The 19,945-nt window shown below is 35.7% G+C and overlaps 1 long non-coding RNA gene across 8 annotated transcripts in view; it reads left to right on the top strand.

Moving 5' to 3' along the window:
- LOC116420199 overlaps nucleotides 1–19,945 on the top strand; it is a 34,625-nt gene that overhangs the window by 12,180 nt on the left and 2,500 nt on the right. For 3 of the 8 annotated variants that reach the window (XR_004230480.1, XR_004230486.1, XR_004230481.1), the window contains one exon: nucleotides 1,129–1,802. The exons of 1 other annotated variant lie outside the window; for it this stretch is intronic. This is a non-coding gene — a long non-coding RNA (uncharacterized LOC116420199). Of the gene's footprint in view, nucleotides 1–1,128; nucleotides 1,803–16,233; nucleotides 16,328–16,778; nucleotides 17,186–19,945 lie in introns of those variants that run through there. 4 more of the 8 variants (XR_004230487.1, XR_004230485.1, XR_004230482.1 and 1 more) reach the window with 4 other exon arrangements.

A 19,945-nucleotide genomic window follows, 5' to 3' on the forward strand; every position in this document is an offset into this window, starting at 1 on the left:
TTATTTACTTCATTTTTTCTTTCTAATAAATTGTACTTCTGATCCTTATTATAATGTGTATATAGTCATATATGTATACATATATTTAGTTATATAGATATATGTGTCTTCCTTTCTCTGCTAACTCTTTTACTTTAGTTATACTCCTTAGCTTTGTCTTGTAGTTTCTTAACCACCTCCCTGCCATGGATGCCTCTCTTACCTTCTTCTCTCCCTTATCTTCTCTCCTCCCCACCATTTCCGTCCCGCTTTAACCTCTTCCCTGTATGGTACACATTATCCCATTTGCATTAATCTAAACAACTTTCTATACCATACCTTACCCTATTTTCTTCCCCTTATTTACTTCTAGATTTTGAGGATGGTATATACTTCATGGGGTGTATGTATATGTGTGTGTGTGTGTGTGTGTGTGTGTGTGTGTGTATATATATATATATATATATATTTAAACACACATACATATGTATGTATATTTTTATGCATATCCATATATATGTATGTATTTTTCCATATTTAACATGGTCAATATGAGTAGGTTTTCAGAACTACTACCCGCCCTCCTCCACATACCTCTATGTCAGTTCCTTCTCTGCACCTAATTCTAATTGGGGGAGTGTAATTTCTATATTTGCCATTTCTTTGACAGTTTTGCTTTTTAAAGGCAGATCATATTTAGTTCTGCTCCAGTCTTACACTTTTAGTGTAATTGGTAATCTATCCTATTCAGTTGAAATTATAGCTCCAGTATATGTGAATCGTTATTGTTTGTTTCTTGTAGAATTTTCTCTTTGATCTGGGGTTTTCAAAATTAAGAATAATATTCTTATTTGTGTGTTTATTGGTTTGTTTTGCTCAAGAAAACTGGGGTTAGGTGACTTGCCCCAGGTTACATAGCTAGGAAGTGTTCAGTATCTCCAATCATGTTTAAACTGAGTTCCTCCTGATTGCGGGACTGGTGCTCTATTCACTGTACTACTCAGCTGCCCCCACAACAATATTTTTGGGTGTTTTTCTTATAGGATCTGTTTGAGTTGATCAGTGGATTTTTTTTTCCGACTTTCCCCTTTAGTTCTATCACTTCAAGACAATTTTCTTATATCATTTTTTGGTTGTTTTGTACTTCAGGTATTGAGGAATTCTGCAGACTAAAAGTTTCTACCCACTGACCTTTGCATTTTTGTGGTGAGTACCCTTCCTTATAAACACCCCTGATCAAGTGGTGAGTTTGGGTCAAGCAAAAAACCTATTGGATCTGACACAGTCAGCACCTATCTGACCTTTTCAGGACTATGTATTCAGTGCTAGAAGTGAGGTTTGAGCCGAGGAATGGCCAGTGGGACCCTCAAATGGGGAAGCAAGGCTGAAGGTGGGGGCAGTGGATTAGAGGACTCAGTCTCCATTTCATGGATGGTAAGTCCCAGTCCCTTGGTGTGTTGTAGCTCGGTAGGTGACCCACTTCTCCTGGATCATCTGAGGGGTGAAGATCCATGCTTTTCACACATGGGAAAGACGTAATGGATATAGCTACAGAGGAGTGTAAGAAGCAAGGGATAAAATAAGTGTCATAATAATAGCCAACAGTGAAGGTTAGCTTTAAGGTGTATCAAGTGCTTTTGCTATATAATCTCATAATATGAGCATAGCTGTCCCTTAACGAATTCACTGAAAACCTTTTTGAATTGCAAGTTGTCTCCCTTCCTCATATCCCTCCCCCCTCATTGGGAAGACCAGCAGTTTGTTTCTTTGCATTAGAGCCTGAAGAACAGATTGTGTCTGATCCTGTTCAGTCCCCTTTGCCCCAGCCGGTACTGGATCTGGGCCCTTGTTTTGTTCAGTTAAACGGGGTTTGCAAACAAAAAGGTTCCCTGTTGACAGCCTCTGACTTTCTAGGAACTGCCTTTGGGTTCTTCATCTAAGGAGGAAGATTAAATTTTTGGTCAGTTGATGTACCCAAAAACTCTTTTCACACATAGTCCTTAAAAGGATGTGTCCCAAATTGCTACAACCAATTGAAAATATTAAATCTCTTTGGATAGGGCGAGAAATATAATAAAGGACAAATTACCAAACACCATTTTTACAAACCAACAGACTCCCAAAAACATTTAATGACCTAGAAAAATAACAACAAAGTTCATAAAAAAAAAAGGTCAAGAATTTCAAGGGAAAATGAAAAAAAATCAAATGATGGTTTGCTGACCAGACTAAAATTATATAGGACAGTTCCAAAACTATTTGGATTCTAAAGGAATGATTAGTTGATCAGTGGAAAGAGAGGTTCAGAAAAACAGTCAACAAATAAAAACCTGTTTTAAAAACCCAAAGATCCCAGCTTTTGGGATAAGAACACGTTTGATAAAATTGCGGGAAAATTGGAACATGGGAACAGGCTTGATCCATACTTAACCCATACACCAAGATAAGGCAAATGGGTTCATACCCAGGCATAAAGAATGAAATTTAATAAATTAGAGGAACAAGGAAAGGTTTAATCTCAGACCTTGGGAAGGCTTTGACCAAAGAGAACTAGAATCATTACTATTAAAAAGAAAATTTTATTATAAAAACTGGTTTTGTACAAACAAACTATCAGACAAGATTGGGAAGTCAAAAAAAAAAAAAAAAAAAGGATGTTCCCTTGTTCATACCCACAGGCGCCCCAAACTAGAGAACCTTAAACTTTGGTTGCCTTTCGGGTTTGGGGTCAGATAATTTATTTTTGGGGAAGGAGGAGGAATGAATAAAATAAGGTTGTGAATGTGTTTTTAGGAAGTTCCCAAGATGGGCAGTGGGAAAAGAAGATATCATACCCCCTTTGCTTAGACTTTATAGGTGAAAGGAAAGGTAAAAGTTTTGAAAAGTTTGGGCATTACGAGCATGGCATCCCTTAAAGGGAGGTTTTTGCTGAAAAGAAAAAACACAGTGTCTTAACATTTCTCCTTTAAATCTACCTGCACTGCTTCATTCAGGAAACACCGAACTTCTTGATTACACCCAAATGGACACTCTCAGTTTTCCAAACCCTTTTCCAGAGGCTTAAGGCCTGGCACTGGACACTTATTAAACGGGCTTAGATAAAAGACTATTTTTAAATTTTATTGCTTAAAATTTTACAGCCTTGAGGGCCACCTTCAAGTGGAAGTTGTTTCCCCTTAAGGGACTGTTTTGCTGGAAGGCTTGGGGGTGTTTATGTCTTTTTCCTCTCAAAATGTTTATGGCCTTAGAAAAAACCAGAAGTGGTGGTGTCTGTCCCAAAGGTTTGCTTATGTATTTTGAATTTAAAGGTTTAAATGGATCCTACCTTGAAAGTTGGGGGTCCTGAACATTTTGCCCTTCCCAAGTCCACAAAAGAATTCCTCAGACTACAATTAAGACATTCTTTACTGGCATTTGTGGGCTTCTATCCCTCAGCCTCCAGGATCATTTGCCAAGGATCTTGGGGAGGTCTTCGTTCCAAGGACCTCTCCCAGTCTCTTTCCTTTGTTCTCCCCACTGGGTTGAGATGTTTCCACTATCCCAGGGCCTTTGTTATTCCTTGCACTTTGAACAGGAGATTATTCACTTTCCTGGAGCCCACAGCAAGTTGCTGTGTCATCTGACGGATTATAGAATCAAACAGGGTTTTGATGATAATTGCCAAAACTTCTTGCTAAGTTTAAAAGCCATTACCCAGTAAACCTTAAGGGAGACTTTAAATGGCCATTCCAGTGTGCTAATATTTTTTTTTAATTTACATTTTAAAATATTTAATTAAAACTCAGTAGAAAAAAAATAAATAGAAAAAAGAAAAGAAACCAAAAATTTTATGTGCCCAAAAAAAATCAGGAAGAATTCTTAATAAATAAATTTCCATTTCAGAAAATTTTTTTATATATATATTTTAACCGTTATACCTTTATTTTTATTTATTTATTTTTAAAATTGTAACTTTTATTGATGAAATATGCCTGGGTAATTTTACAACATTATCCCTTGCACTCCTTCTGTTCTGACTTTTCCCCATCTCCCTCCACCCCCCCCGTGGCAGGTCCATAAATTTTTTGCATATCCTAGATACAATATATGTCGAGGGCCGAAAGTTCTCTTTGTTGAACAGGGAGAATTGGATTCAGAAGGTAAAAATAACCTGGAAGAGAAACAAAAATCAAACAGTTTACCCTATTTGCCAGTGTTCTTCTTTGGGTGTAGCTTTTGTCCACTTGATCAATTGAACTGAATTAGAGCTTCTTTTTCGAAATCCACTTCCATCAGAAACATCCTCTTCAGACGTTGTTGAAGTGTATAATGACCCTGGTCCTCCATTTCCTCAGACATTCATGCAAGTCTCCCAACCTCCTTGTATTTATCTTTCTTTATTTTTACAGAACAATAATTTCCATCACATTCAATACCAAAACCAACCATTCTCCAGTTGGGGCAACCATTCCCCAGTTTTAAACCAAACAGGGCTGCCAAGCATTTGGCAAACAGGTCCCTTTCCCTTCTTTAGTATCTCTTTGGGATCTGCCCAGTAAGGGAATTGATCAAAGGATATGCCGTTTGATAACTTTTGTAACCCAGTTGCTCCCAGAATGGCTGGATTCTTTTCACCAACAAGACAGTGTCCCAGTTTCCCATCCCTCCAACATTCATCAATTTTTTTTCCCATCTTGCAATCTGACGGTATGTAGTGGTTCTCAGGTTGTCTTAATTTACATTTCTCTGATCAGAGGATTTGGTTCTTTTCATTGAAGAAAAGTTTCATTTCCTCATTGAAAATTTTCGTTCCCTCCTTGACCATTTATCAACTGGGAAGGCGATTTTTAAAATTAGAGGTTCCTCTATATTGTAAATGATGCTTTTATTTTTTTTTATTTATTTTTTATTTAATACCTTTATTTACAGGATATAGCAGGTAATTTAAATTTAAATTTCCCCTTGTTCCAATTTTTAATCTTACCCCCACCCCCTCCCTAGATGGCAGGATGATGAGATATTAAATATATTAAAATATAAATTAGATACAAAAATATACATGACAAAGTTATTTTGGTGTACAAAAGAATCAACTTAAATATTGTACAATTAGCTTTGAAAAATCAAAATGCAGGTGTATAAAAAGGGATTGAATTTAATGTAATAGTTTTTGTCATCCCGAGTTCTTTTTCTGGGCATATTGGTTATTATTACTGTTCCATTGGAAATGATTTGGATTTGTTGAGGATGGCCTGGTCCATCAGAACTTATCATAGTATTGTTGTTGAAGTATACTGATCTCCTGGTCCTGCTCTTTTCACTCAGCATCAGTTCATGTAAGTCTCTCCAGGCCTTTCTGAAATCATCCCTTTGGCCTTTCCAAGAAAAATTTCCATAATATTCATAACAATTTATTCAGCCATTCCAACTATGGACATCCATTCAGTTTCAGTTTTTAAAACCCTACAAAAGGGCTGCCCCAAAAACATTCGTCACGGTCCTTTCCTTCTTTATAACTCTTTGGGATATAAGCCAGTAGTAAACCGGGTGGGAACGTTTGAAATTTTTGACATAGTTCCAAACTCTTCCAAAATGGTGATTGTTCAAACCCACCAACAATGTATCAATGTCCCCAGTTTTCCCATCCCCCCAACAATCATTTTTTTTCCCACTTAAATCTGACAGGTGTGTAGGGATTTTAGAGTTGTCTTAATTTATTTCTGATTAATAATACTTGGAATCTTTTCATTGACGAAATAGTTTCAATTTCTTCATCTGAGAATTGTCTGTTCAATCCTTTACCATTTTTCAATTGGAGAATGGTTATTTTATAAATTAGGTTAATTTCATAAATTTTGGAAATTCCTTTTGAACTTTGCTTAAAAATTTTCCCAGTTTTTGCTTTCCTTCTAATCTTGTCTGATTGTTTTGTTTGCAAAACCATTTGGATAATCAAATTTTCTTTTGTGATCAGAATTTCAGTTCTTTTAAAACCTTCCCCTTCCAAGGGTCTGAGAGGTAAACCTCCTGTGTTCTAATTTATTAATAATTTATTTTTTATGCCTAGGTTAACCCATTTTTGACCCTTCTTGGTGTACGGGTTAAGGACTGCCTAGTTTCGCCATATTAGTTTCCAATTTTCCCAGCAATTTTTATCAAACAGTGTTCTTATCCCAAAAGCTGGGGCTTTGGGTTTTCAAAGACTGGTTGCTAATTTGTTGACTGTTTTTCCCTTGAATAATTATTCCACTGATCAATAATCTATTCCTTAGCAATACCTAGTTTTGGTAACGCTGCTTTATAATATAATTTTAGATCTGGCAGCTGCCATTCATTTGATTTTTTTTTAACCCCAAATTTTGACCTTTTGTTTTCCATATGAACTTTTTTTTTTTTTTTCTATATTAAAATAGTTTTTTGGGAGTCTGATTTAAGCGCAAATAAATAGATTAATTTAGGTAATAGTCATTTTTTATATTTGCTCCCCATCCAAGAGCATTTATTTTTCCAATTGTTTAGATCAGACTTAATTTTGGTGAAAAGTGGTCTGTAATTTTGCTCAAAAGTTTTGATTTTCCTTCAGATAGATTCTAAATATTTTATATTTCGTAGGTTTTAAAATGGAATTCTTTGTAACTCTGACTGTTGATTTTGTTAGTGATAAAAGAATGTGATGACTTATTTTATTTTATAACCAGCAACCAAAGTTGGGATTATTTTTTAAAACTTTTAGCAGAATCTGGGTTCTCAAGTATACCATCATGTCTTTGAAAAGGATAATTTCTTTCATTGCCTATTTTATTCCTTTAACTTTTCAGCCTTATTTATATAGGTTTCTAATACAATAAAATATCGGTGAAGGGGCAACCTGTTTCCCCAGATCTTATTGGGAATGGTTGCAGTTTGTCTCCTTACATATGATGCTTATGATGGTTTTAAATAGATGCTGTGATTTTTTAAGGAAAGTCCATTTTTATACTCAAGGAATAGGAATGGATGTTGGATTTTGTCTCTTTTCTGCATCTTTGAGATGATCATATGGTTTTGTTAATTTGGTTTTAATATCCAATTAATTGATAGTTTTCCTAATATTGAACCAGCCCTGCATTCCTGGAAAACCTCTTGACTGTGTATTATCCCGAGATGATTTTCGAATCTTTTGCTAATTCTTATTTAAGATTTTAGCATCATATTCAAGGGAGATTGGTTATAATTTTTCTCTTTTCAGCCTACCTGTTTAATAAAAGTCTGTTTAAGAAGGAATTTGGTAGGACCCTTCATTCCCATTTTATCAAATAATTTATAGCATTAGACCTTTTCTTTAAATGTTTGGAAAATTCACATTAAACCATCTGTCCTGGGGATTTTTTCTTTAGGTTGTTTAATTCCTGTTCTATTTTTTTCTGAATGGGACTATTCAAGTTACTTCCCTCTGTCAAGTCATGTTTTAGGTTATCCATTTACTGGTTATCAAATTTATTAAAAGTTGACAAATCTCTTATTATTTCTAATTTCCTTTCATTTGGAAAGTTCTTTTTCATTTTTAAGACTACAATTTCATTTTCCTCCTCCTTTTTCTAATTTCAAGGCTTATCTATTTTATTGGCTTTTTCATAGAACCAACTTTAGTTTTATTAATTGTTCAATAGTTTTTCTTTCAAATTTTTAATTTCTCCTTTTAATTTTAAATTTCCAATTTAGTATTTGATTGGGGTTTTAATTTGGTCTTTTTTTTGTTTTTTTTTGAATTCTTAATCTTTCTTTCTTTTTTTTTCAATGTTTCAGATATAAAATTCCTCTTATTCCGCTTTTGGCTTCCCACAATTTTATGATGTTCATCATTGCTTATCTTATGAAATTATTAACTGTATTTTTTCTGTTACCCAATATTCTTTAAGATGAGATTTTTGTTTCATCTTTTTTCATTTCCCCAACTTTTGTTGAATGTTTTTATTGCATCGGGATCTGAAAAGGCATTTTTTTCTTTTCTTGCATTTAATTTTAGGTCTTTTCCAATATTTAATTTTTAAAAGGTTCCATGAATTGGAAGAAAGTTTTCCTTTCATTCCATTCAATTTTCCAAAGATCCAAATAATTTAATTTTTCAATATTTATTTACTTCTTTTTTCTTTCATTTGTTTTTGGTTTGATTTGTCAATTTGAGATGCAAGGTTGAGATCTCCACTTTACAGTTTTGTTGTTCATTTCTTTTGCAACTCTCTTCTTCCAAAGTTGGATGCCTATCTTTGGTATATGTTTAATATTTATTGCTTCGTTGTTTATGTCCCCTTTACGGATGTAGCCTTTTATCTCTTTTAATTAGATAATTTTTGCTTTTGTTTGATCGAGAAAAATTACCCTGCGACTTCCCAAAGCATAAAGATTTTGTCCCCTTTTAACTTTACCTATGTTCTCCTGCTTTAAATGTGTTTTTTGTAAACAAATATTGTAGGTTCTGACTTTTGATCCAGTCTGCTATCTGCCTCCTCTTTATGGGGAGTTCATCCCATTCATTCGGTTGATTATTAAACTGATTTCCTGCCATCCTAATAACCCCCCAGATTATCTTTACTTATTCTTGCCTCCCAACCTCTTTCCTTTTAAACCTATTTCCCTTTGTTTAAATGTTACCCTCTTTATAATCCTCCTCCCCCCTTGGCTTTTTCCTTCCTTCCTTATTACTTCTTTCTTTTCCTTTTCCTCCCGTTTTAATGATGAGGAAAGAATTTTCTAAAACAAATGTCAGTTATTTTTTTTTTTGGGCAACTCTGATGAGGTAAGATTCAAAGTTCTCCCCCTCTAAATTCCCCAGTTGTGTCTTTTTGCCTTTTTGGGATGGTTTCTTTTTTATCCCTCCTTCCCACCTTTATTCTCCATCATCCCTTTTCTATTCTCTTTTTGTTATATCAGTACAATCAAATTTACATGTATTTTTTGTAAATCCAAAACAAAATACAATTTAAGAGTTATTTTTACCTTTTCGATCTCTTGATTCTATGGTTGAGATCTTTTTTTTATTTGGTTTTTTCTTGAAACAAATGGAATTATTTGTTCATTAAATTCCATCTTCCCGAAGAAAATGCCCAAGCTGGTGTTTATTCTGGTACCCAAGTTCTTGTGCCTCGAATATCAATTCCACCCTTCGCCCTTTAATGTAGAGGCAGCCGATTTGGGTGATCCTTATTGTGGCACCCTATTTAAATGGTTTTTTTGGGTTTGTAAAATTTTTTCCTTAATCTGATAGTTCTGAAATTTGGCCCAATATTCCTTGGGGTTTTTATTTTGGGTTTTTTGAAGGTGTTATGAATTTTTCAATCCTATTTTACCTTCTGATTCTATTAATTCAGTTCTCTTTGATGATTTCTTGTAAAAAAGTATCTAGGCTCTTTTTTTCCGTGTTTTCGAAAGCCAAAATCCAATTATTTCTCCTAGATCTATTTTCCAAGTCTGTCCAAGAGATAACTGGTTTTTTCCAGTTTGTCATTTTTTTGTTTTTGTTTGCTTTTGGTCTCAAGCATCATTAGTTTAATTTTCGTTCTAATTTTTAAAAATTATTTTTTCATTAGCTTTTTTACTTTTTTTATATGTCCAATTGGTTTTGAATGTATTGTTTTGGCTGGGAATTTTTTCCATTTCACTAATTTTTTTTTTAGTGAATTATTTTTTTTCCAATTCACAGATCCTACTTTCTTTTGAGTTCTTTGTCTTTTCCAATTTAAAATCCTTTCTTTTTTATTTTTTCCCGTTCACCAATTTGTTTCCCTCATTTTAATTTTTAACTTTTCCAATTTATTTCAGGAAGTTGTTGTTTTTGTGGTTTCTTTCCTTTTTCCCATTTATCTTCTTAACCCTTTGAGACTTTTAATGGTCTCTTCTGGAAGACATTAAAAAACAGCTATATTTTTGCTGTTTGAGGTCCTTCAGGTTTGTGACCTGTCTTTTCTCATAGAAGCCGGTTCTTTTCTTTTTTCTGTTTTAAAGCCTTTAGGGGTATGTCTCCCAGGAGGGGGCCCACCCCTCTGCAAGAGGGGAGATGTAAACCGACCGGCTCCAAGGTAGGGAGGCCCGGGAGAGTTTTTCCTTCCCCAACAGGAAGTGGATTTCCACTGGCCGACCACAAACTTTTAGATAGGAACATTCCCCCAGGGCTGAGACTAAGGGAAAGTGTCCTGCCCAGCCGGGCCTTGGGACTTGAGTATTAGCGCTGGCGAGACTGCAGACCAACCCGCCCCAGTGTCCTGCCCAATGCAAATCGGCCCTGGAAAAGCTCGGCCCCAAGCTCCCCACTGTGCAGATTAGGCTAACCGGCCGTCCTGGGTGCAGGATCCAACTGCCCCAAGGAAAAAGCCCATTTGGGGTTGGGGCGCCTTTTTGAGTTTGGCTTCACCCTCGGTTTGAGACTCCTGAACCTTTTCTCTCAGTTCCCATCTCCCCGGCCCCGAACAACCTTTTTGGAGACCAATTTTCTTTTGCGGTGAGTTGTTCTTTTTATCTTTTTTGTAGCAGCCCCTTTTTTTGGGGGCTCGATATAATATTGATAAAAGGGAAGAGGATTAGAAATCGCGGTGTCTTCTCCGCCATCTTGGTCCCCCCATTCCTTCCTTTTTGCTGTAGTGGAATCGGTCTTGTTCAGTTAAAGTGCCCAGTTTTTGAATTGTTTTGTTTGTTTTTGTAAATTCTTTTCTTGATTGGGTTTTTAAATTAAGAATAATATTCTTATTTATTTGTTTTTTATTGGTTTGTTTTCTCAAGAAAATGGGGTTAGGTATTGCCCCAGGCTAATAGGAAGGTTAGTATTCAGATGTGTTTGAACTCAGGTCCTCCGATTTGGGCTGGTGTCATTCACTGTCCACCCAGCTGCCCCCCACCTTGGTTTTCCTTTAGGGATCTGTTTGAGTTGATCAGTGGATTTTTTTTTTTTGACTTTCCCCTTTCTTTACCCAAGAAATTTTTTTTTATGTAACTTTTTATTAAGAACCGTCTGGGTAATTTTTTTTACAACTTTCCCTTGACTCACTTCTGTTCCGCCTCCCACCCTACCCCTCCTAGATGGGAACAGTCCCTATTTTGAATATTTAGTATATCCAGATAAATGTTGTGCAGATCCAAACAGTTTCTTGTTGCAAAGGGGAATTGGATTCAGAATAGAAGTAACCCAAGAAAAAAAAAAAAAATTTAATTCATTTCCCAGTGTTTTTTCTTTGGGTGTAGTCTTCGTCCTCATTGATCAATTGAAACTGAATTAGGTCTCGTCAAAAAACCCCACAAATAATCTTCATACAGTATCGTTGTTGATGTTTAATATTCTGGTTCTGCTTTCATAGATTAGTTCAAATTCTCCAACCTTGTATTCATCTTGGTCATTTCGAACAATAATATTCCAAATATTCAATACCACAATTTAAACCCTCCCATTATGGCAGCCCCAGTTTCCAGCTTCAGCCACTACAAACAGGGCTCAAAACATTTTTACATGGTCCTTTCCTTCTTAGACTCCTTGGGGTATGCCCAGAAAACCGTTGGGTCAATATCACATTTGATAACTTTGGGAAATTCCATATTGCTCTGAATGGTTGATTTCACAGCCCACCCAACAATTCGTGTATTTTCCCACCCCTCCAAAATCATCAATTTTTCCTGTCATCTTAAATCTGACAGGTGAAGGGTTCAGAGTTGTCTTCTTTTCTCTGATTAATAAATTTGGAAACTCTTTCATATAATGGTAATGATTTTAATTTCATCATCTGAAAAATTGTCTGTTCAATCCTTTACCATTTATAATTGGAAATGGTTTCTTATAAATTAGGCCCTTTCTATATTTTGGAAATGACCTTATCGAACCTTTCACGGAAGATGTTTTCCCAGTTTGTTGCTTTCCCTTCATCTTTTTACTTGTTTTTTTTAAAAGAATTTGATGTAAAAATTTTCTTTTCAACATAATTCCTAGTTATCTTTAGTCACAAATTTCTTTTCTTCCCAAGTCGAGATAAACTTCCTATGCCTCCAATTTTTTATAATTGTTCTTTATTTAAAATACCCATTTTGATTTATCTTGGGGGTTAAAAGGGGGGTCCATGCCTAATTTCGCCATACTAATTTCCAGTTTCCCGGTTTTGCAAAATGAATTCTTATAAAGTGAGGATCTTGGGTTTTCAAATCAAATTGCTATGTTGACATTCTGTCTTGTGAACCAACTGTTCCACTGTAACTAATCTATTTCTTTAAATACCAAATGGTTTTTGACTGCTTTTTATAATATAGTTTAAATGGTAAGCTAGGCCACCTTCATTTGATTTTTTTTCATTAATTTTTTGGATTTTGACCTTTTATTATTCCCAATAATTTTGTTGTTTTTTTCAGATCATTTTAAAAATTTTTTTGGAAGTCTGATTGGAAACACTAAATAAATGATTAGTTTAGGGTATTGTCATTTTATTGCCGACCTTCCAGGAGCATTTGATATTTTCCAATTGTTTAAGTCTGACTTTATTTTGGTGGAGTTTTTTGTAATTTGCCTAACCCCTGACTTTCCTTTGGAGATAGATTCCCAAATATTTTATGTTACAGTTATTCTGAATGGAATTTCTTTTATTTTTGTGTTGGATTTTGTTGATGTATAAAAAATGCAATTTATGGGGTTTATTTATAACCCAAACTTTTTAAAGTTATGGATTATTTCAACTTTTTGTAGAATTTGGTTCTCTAAAATCAATCTCAAAAGAGGATGTTTTTTCCTCCGCCATTCGTTCCTTTAATTCTTCTCGACTCTTATTGCTGAGGCTGTGTTTCAATACAATATTGAATAGTAATGGTGACAGGGGAACCTTGTTCACCCAGATCTTACTGGGAAAGATTCGTTTTTCGCCATTGCAATAATGCTTCGTGGTTTTAAAATATGTCCTGATATTTTAAAAAAGTCCATTTATTCCTATACTCAAATGTTTTTTTAGGAATGGATGTTGGATTTTAAATTTTTTCTATCTATTGAGATGATCGATTTTTGTTGTTTGTTTTGATATACAATTATATAATAGTTTTCCTAAATTGAACCACCCATTCCCGTATAAACCTACTTGATCATAGTATTATCTTTTGGGTGATTTTTTAATTTTCAAATTTTTTTTGATTTTATTTTTAGGAATTGGATTTTTTCTTTTTTACCTACCTGGTTTGGTTCATACATTCTGTGTCGTAAAGGGTTTGTGGGACTCTTCGTCCCATTTTTAAATATTTATATAGTGAAATTTTCAAATGTTTGAAAATTACATGTAAACCATCTGGCCTGGGATTTTTCTTAGGAGTTGTTAATATTTTCATTTTTTTCTGATGGTACTGTTTAGGATATTTACTTCTTCCCTGTTAATCTGGGGTTTTATTTTAAAGGTTTCTTCCATTTCAAAGTTGTGAATTTATTGCCAAAAGTTGGGCAAAGTAATTCCAAATTTTAATTTCCTCGTTAGTGGCAGTTCTCCTTTTCATTTTAAGACTAAAATTTGATTTTCCCTTTGATTTTTTTTAATCAATTTATAGGGTTTTCATTTTGTTGGTTTTTTCAAACCAACTTCTTTTTATTAATTAACAATATTTTTTTTCTTTTTTTATTGATTCTCCTTTATTTTTTTCCAAGTTTAAATTTACTTTTTAATTTTTTCCTTTATTCCATTTTTTTGTGAATTTGTTACCTTTTTCTGATGCGTTTCAAAATGAAATTTCCCTACTTTGGCGCTCCCAATTTTTTAGATTTTGTCACTTGGTGAATTATTAATTATTTTAGTTTGGTTTCCCCAATCTTCTTTTTGTAAGGGTTATTTAGTTTCCAATTATTTTTTGGTTTTTTCCCCTCTTTTTTTGATGTAATTTTTTCATGTGGTCTGAAAAAAAATTCCTTTTCACCTTTACCCTTTTTTGAGTTTGGGTTTTTTATGTTAATATGGTCTTTTTTGTTAGGTTCCTTCTCTAAAGAAAGTGGCCCTTTTTCTGTTCCTTTTGTTTTCCAGATCTTCTATCTAACTTTTCTTTCTTTTCCTCTTTGACTTTTTCTTTTTATTTTTTTATTTTCAATTTGAGGGGAAGTTTCCCATATTATATTTCATATTTTTTCTTCTTAGTCAATTTCTTTTAAATTTAAATTACCCACTTATTATTTTAAATTTTTCCATTATTTTTATTTTTGGAAGAATTAGTCCCCTTACCTTTTTTGATCAATTTTGTTTTTGGGTTTCTAGACAGGATGGTTATTTTTTCTTTAACCAAATAGTAGTTTTTTACCTTTTTTTCCTTATTCTATTTTCTCAAAGGGTGTTTTCCAAAATATTTGTTCTTTTAATCCATTCTTTCCTTTTCTTTGGGGATTTCCCCAATTTATGGTTAAAATTACCAATTCTTTTTCCCTCTTGTTAACCCCTGTTTATGCTTTTTTTTTTTTAACCCTTTTTAAATTTGGCACCATTTTCTGTTTTTAGATCCCTTCCCACCAGAATTTCCTATTTACCCCTTTCCTCTCGTTTTCTGTATTTCCTTTGCAGCTTTTCCTTCCCTTTTCATTTCCTTTTTTTCCCAAGATGGGAAGTTTCCCAAAAATTTTACATTTTTTCTTTGTTTTTTGGCGTAAAATCCCCTATATTCATTCCATTCTTTCTTCTTAATGTTTTCTTTACCTCTTTTAATATTTTTAAAATTTTTTTTCATAAATGTCCTTTCCCCTTTTTTTTAGAACAAGGTATACATGTATTTTTATAATTTCTTTAAGATAAAATTTAGTTCCCAAGTTTCTTTTCCTTTATTTTTTGGTTCTTTTTGAGACAAATTCTTTTAAGTTCGACCAAAAAGGAAAATTTATTTTCGTTGGAATTTCCCTGAAAAATGTTATTCCTGGGTTTATTTTTTTTTGGCCGAGTTCCTTAGCCTTTTGAAAAATTTCAGGCCCTTCGATCAATGGATCTGCCTTTTTGGGGACCTTTTGGGCTCCCATTTTGAATTGGGCTGGCCCGCGGAGTATTTTTCCCCGGTTTGAAGGTTCCAGTTGGCCTTTTTGGTGTTTTGTTTTAGGACCCTTTCAGTGGGTTTGAGGTGAATCTTCAAGTTTTTTACCCTCTGTCTATGACTTTGGGCAGTTCTCTTTTGATAATTTCTAAAAGGGTGTCCGGCTCTTTTTCACGTATTTTCTGGGGTCCCTGTTTCCCAGATTGTCTCCTAGACCGTTTTCCAGGTCTTTGTTTCCCAGGTTTTTTTTCTCCATTTTTGGTTTTTGGTCTTGCTTGGTTGATTCTTCTTTTCTCCTTGAGTCACAATTCCATTTTTTATTTTATTTCAGTGAAGTTTTTCCTTATTTTTATATCTTTTTTAATTGTCCAATTTGTTCTTGGAATCTCTCAGACTCTCTTGCCAAGCCTCCCTCGCCTTTTCCCAATTTTCTTGTAGCTCTCTTGTGAGAGCCTTTTTAATTTCTTCTATGAGATTCATCTGTGCTGAGGAACAGATGATCTCCTCCTGTGGGGATTCACCTGAAGATAATCAGTTTTTAGTCTCCTCAGGGTTTAGAGTCTGTTCTCTGTATAAAAGCTGTCAATCGTTAAAGTCCTTTTTAACTTTTTGCTCATTTTGTCAGAGAAGAATCAGAGACAAACTAGCAAAGAAAAAAAAAGGAAAAAAAAAACCACAAATGGAATCTGCTTTTTTGGGGGGAGGGGCTGGGTTGCGTTACCGAGCTTCCTCTACAGACTGCGGGGGCAGCAGCGAGGCACTAGCAGGACTGTGCTGCGCCTGCGCTCTGAGACTCTGAGAGCGTGCTGAGACGCTGTGGGGGAGGGGTGGCCGGTCTCAAGGAACTCCAGCTGTTTGGGGTTGTATTCTTCACCCCCGGTGTTTTTAGCTTCTCTGCTGGGCTACTGACTTGCTGCCAGAGCAAAGTATCCAATCCTGTGGTGAAGCTCTCCCCACAGAGATGGCTGAGATCACACCCCAACCCCCTCTGGTCTGCTTGGCTGTGAGCTGCCTGCCGAGCTCCTGCTGCCGCTGCCCTCAGCCTGTGCCCAATCTAAAACCGTCCCGCCCTCGAGCAAAAACAGACCTTTGCTGGCGAATCTCAAGGATGTCTTCTCTTGGTAACTTTTTGTGGTTTTTTTTTTCAGTCAGGCATTAATTCAGAGGCTTGTAATGAGATGGATTCTGAGAGAAAACATGGAGCTTACACAGCTGTGTGCCTCCTCGCCACCATCTTGGCCGGAAGTCCAAGACAATTTTCTTATAACATTTTTTGATTGTTTTGCATTTCAGGAATTGAGAAATTCTGGAGACTAAAAGTTTCTACCCACTGACCTTTGCCGTTTTCTGTTGAGTATCCTTCTTTATAAACACCCCTGATCAAGTGGTGAGTTTGGGTCAAGCAAAAACCCTATTGGATGTGACACAGTCAGCACCTGTCTGACCTTTTCAGGACTATGTATTCAGTGCTCAGTTCTAGTTAGGTTTAAGCTGAGGAAAGGACAGTGGGACCCTCACATGGGGAAGCCAAGCTAAATTTAAGGGCAGTGGATTAGAGGACTTGGTCCATTTGATGAATGGCAAGTCCCAGTCCCTTGGTGTGTTGTAGATTAGTAGGAGTCCCACTTCTCCTGGGTCATCTGAGGGGTGAAGATCCATGCTTTTTACAGATGGGAAAGACCTAATGGATACAGCTTCAGAGGAGTATAAGAAGCAAGGGATAAAATAAGTGTCATAATAATAGCCAACAGTGAAGGTTAGCTTTAAGGTGTACCAAGTGCTTTTGCTATATAATCTCATAATATGAGCATAACTGTCCCTTAACATTCATTGAAAAGCTTTTTGAATCACAAGTTGTCTCCCTTCCTCATTTCCCTCCCCCCTCATTGGGAAGGCCAGCCGTTTGACTCTTTGTGTTCGAGCCTGAAGAACAGATTGTGTCTGATCCTGTTCAGTCCCCCTTTGCCCCAGCCGCTCCTGACCCTGCCGCAGTACTGCGATCTGCAGGCCTGTCTGTTTTGTTGGCTAGTTAACCAGGAGGTTTGCAAACACAAGTAGGTTCTCCTGTTGACAGCCTCTGACTTTTCTAGGAACTGTCTTAGGTGTCTTCAGGCATCTAAGGAGCCATGTGATCAACATGGTTTGGTCAGATTAGCCAGATGTACCCAACAGCTGGGCTTCTTTATCACATAGTCCTTTAAAAAGGATGTGTCAAGGCTTCCGTTCATACCTCACAGTGCAGCCCCATAACTAGGGAACTCTAAGAAGGGCCCTAAAAATTGGGCCCAGTTCTAACTTTGTTTCTTTAAGCTGTTCCTTAATTTAAATACACAATTTTAAGTGTGAGAACACCTTTGTGTTATTTCCATTTAACAAATTGGCAGTGTGGTTCTCTTGTGGACGGATATGGGAAAAAATTTATGGCCAATGAAACCCGGCCTGGTTTTGTTTGCAGTCCCGGGTAATAGAGTACTGGATTGGGTTTGGTTCTTACAGGAGGGCCTTAATGGATAGTTGAGGAGGTTGGAATGGAAAAATAATTTCCTCTTGGTTAGACAAAAGATCTTCACTTTGGCTAGACTTCGAAACTTTGAATCACAATGGCCTTCCCTCTTTCCCTTCTGAGACTGTTTGTTTGTGCAGTAAACTTTGTTCGACAAAGGGTTTTATTTGCACCTCATTGAGACTTGGATCACTTAGGTTTTTGTGGCAAGAAGATTGCCTCACAGGTCTCGTTGTATTCGACTTTCTAGGAACTGCAGTGTTTAGGCATCTAAGACCAGTAAAATAAATGGTTTAGATATTCCAGGATCAACAGCTGGGCTTTTACACTAGCTTTGAGTTAAGCTCCCATCTTATGAGCCCATACTGAGCTCTGCAAAGGGATGTCACTTTCTGGGGGTCAGGGGGAGTTGGGGGTTCACAGGCCTTATACTGGTGCTGAAGGGGAGGAGGAATGTGAATAAAATAAGGTTGAAATGAATGTGTTTTTTAGGAAGGATCCCCATAGCGTTGGGCAGTGGGGAAAAGAAGATATCATCACCTCACTTTTAGCTTCAGACTTTATAGGTGAAAGGAAAGGTAAAGTTTTGAGATAAGTTTGGGCATTACAAAGAGCATGGCATCCCTTAAAGGGAGGTTTATTGCAAAAAGAAGAAACTTGTCTTAACATTTCAATCCTTTCTTTACAGATCACCTGCACTGTTCTGATTCAGGAACTTTAGCCAGTAACTTCTTCGAGTTAACCAGCATGACACTTCCAGTTTCCAGAGCTCCCCTCTAAGGGCTTGAAGGTTACTTCTGAACTGGACACTTATTGAACTAGGTGGCATAGATAAAAGACTGTTTCTAATTGTTTATGTTTTACGAATTTTTTTAGTCCTGAGAACCACCTTCAGATAGAAGTAGTTCATCCTTAGGGACTTCGTTCCAAGCTGTGAAGGCTTGGTAGTTCTGGTTTTCTTTCTCCGCAAACGCTGTCCTTTAAATAATCACGGCCGGCGCTGTGTCTGTCCAAAAGTACTATGGGTGACTTCATTTGAATTGTGTCTTAAAGGAGTCCACCTTGGTTGAGGGTCCTGAACGATTTTTTGCTCTGCCAAGTCCACAAAGAACTTCCTTAGACTAGCTTTATAGACATTTTACTGTCATTTTTGGCTTCGCCTCCCCTCCCTCCAGGATCTAGTGCTTGTTTCAAGGATCAAAGGTGTTCTTGTGTCTGGACAATAGGGTCTCTCAGTCTCTTCCTTTTGTTCTCCTCCCTTTGTTGAGACTGCTTCCTATCATCTCACATTGGCCTTTGCTTATTCCTTGCACTTTGAATCGCAGAATGAGGCTTATTCTATCCTGCAGCCCACAGCACACACTTCTGTGTGCATGCTATGTACTGATTTACAAAACAGGTTTAAGATACCAGAAACAGCTTTGACCATCAGGTTATGAGATGGTTGAGACCCAGGCTTTGAATTTCAGTCCCATTTGGAGTATGGATGGATACTTTGCAAAAACAACTTTAAATTTAAAAGTTCATGCTACCATAGTAACCTATAGCCTATTCTGAATGCTAAAGTTTTCTTTGGAATTTTGCATTTAAAAATTATTTATTTTAAAACATATATAAATAAGAAAAAAATAGAAAAAATGAAATCACTTGGCCTGTAAAATTTTGGAATGATTCATAATATAATAAATTTCCATTTTAGAAAATATTTATAATAGAAGAGAGTATATTCATGACTGTCCACTCTTGCTCCTTTAGTTTTGGTTTGTTCTGTTTCTTTTTTTTTTTTGGCCCCTTTCATCCCTTCCCTGCATCCAAGCAGGCAACAGTTAAGTGCAGATATTTTTATGCACAGACATGCACATGCAAACTTATACATAAATACACACATACACATATATATGGGAGGGGGGGTTGTGAATATCAATAAATATATATATATATATATATTCCTTTCCACGCAAACATCTATATGTGTTTACCTAATTTATGTACGCAAACATACATGTGCTTTCACACATATGTAGACACATCTAGTATGCTATTAATGTTGCTGACGTAGATTTCTCTCTGAATTGATTCTTCAACTTTGTCTTAAAATCAATATTCACTTTATTTTTTCTTTCTAATAAATTATATTTCTGATCCTTATTATAATGTATATATGGTCATATATATATATATATATATATATATATACATATACATATATTTAGTTACATAATTATATGTGTGTCTTGCTTCATTTTTCTGCTAACTCTTCTACTTTAGTTATACTCCTTAGCTTTGTCTTGATATTTCTTAACCTCCTCCCTGCCATGGATGCCTCTCTTACTTTCTTCTCTCCCTTATCTTCTCTCCTCCCCACCATTTCCCTCCCTCTTTAACCTCTTCCTTTTATGCTACACTTTATCCTATTCCCATTAACCTAAACACCCTTCTATACCATACCTTCAACTATTCTCTTCCTCTTATTTACTTCTAGATTTTGAAGGATGCTATATA

Source organism: Sarcophilus harrisii, chromosome X, assembly GCF_902635505.1.
Source record: "Sarcophilus harrisii chromosome X, mSarHar1.11, whole genome shotgun sequence".
Lineage (NCBI taxonomy): Eukaryota > Metazoa > Chordata > Mammalia > Dasyuromorphia > Dasyuridae > Sarcophilus > Sarcophilus harrisii.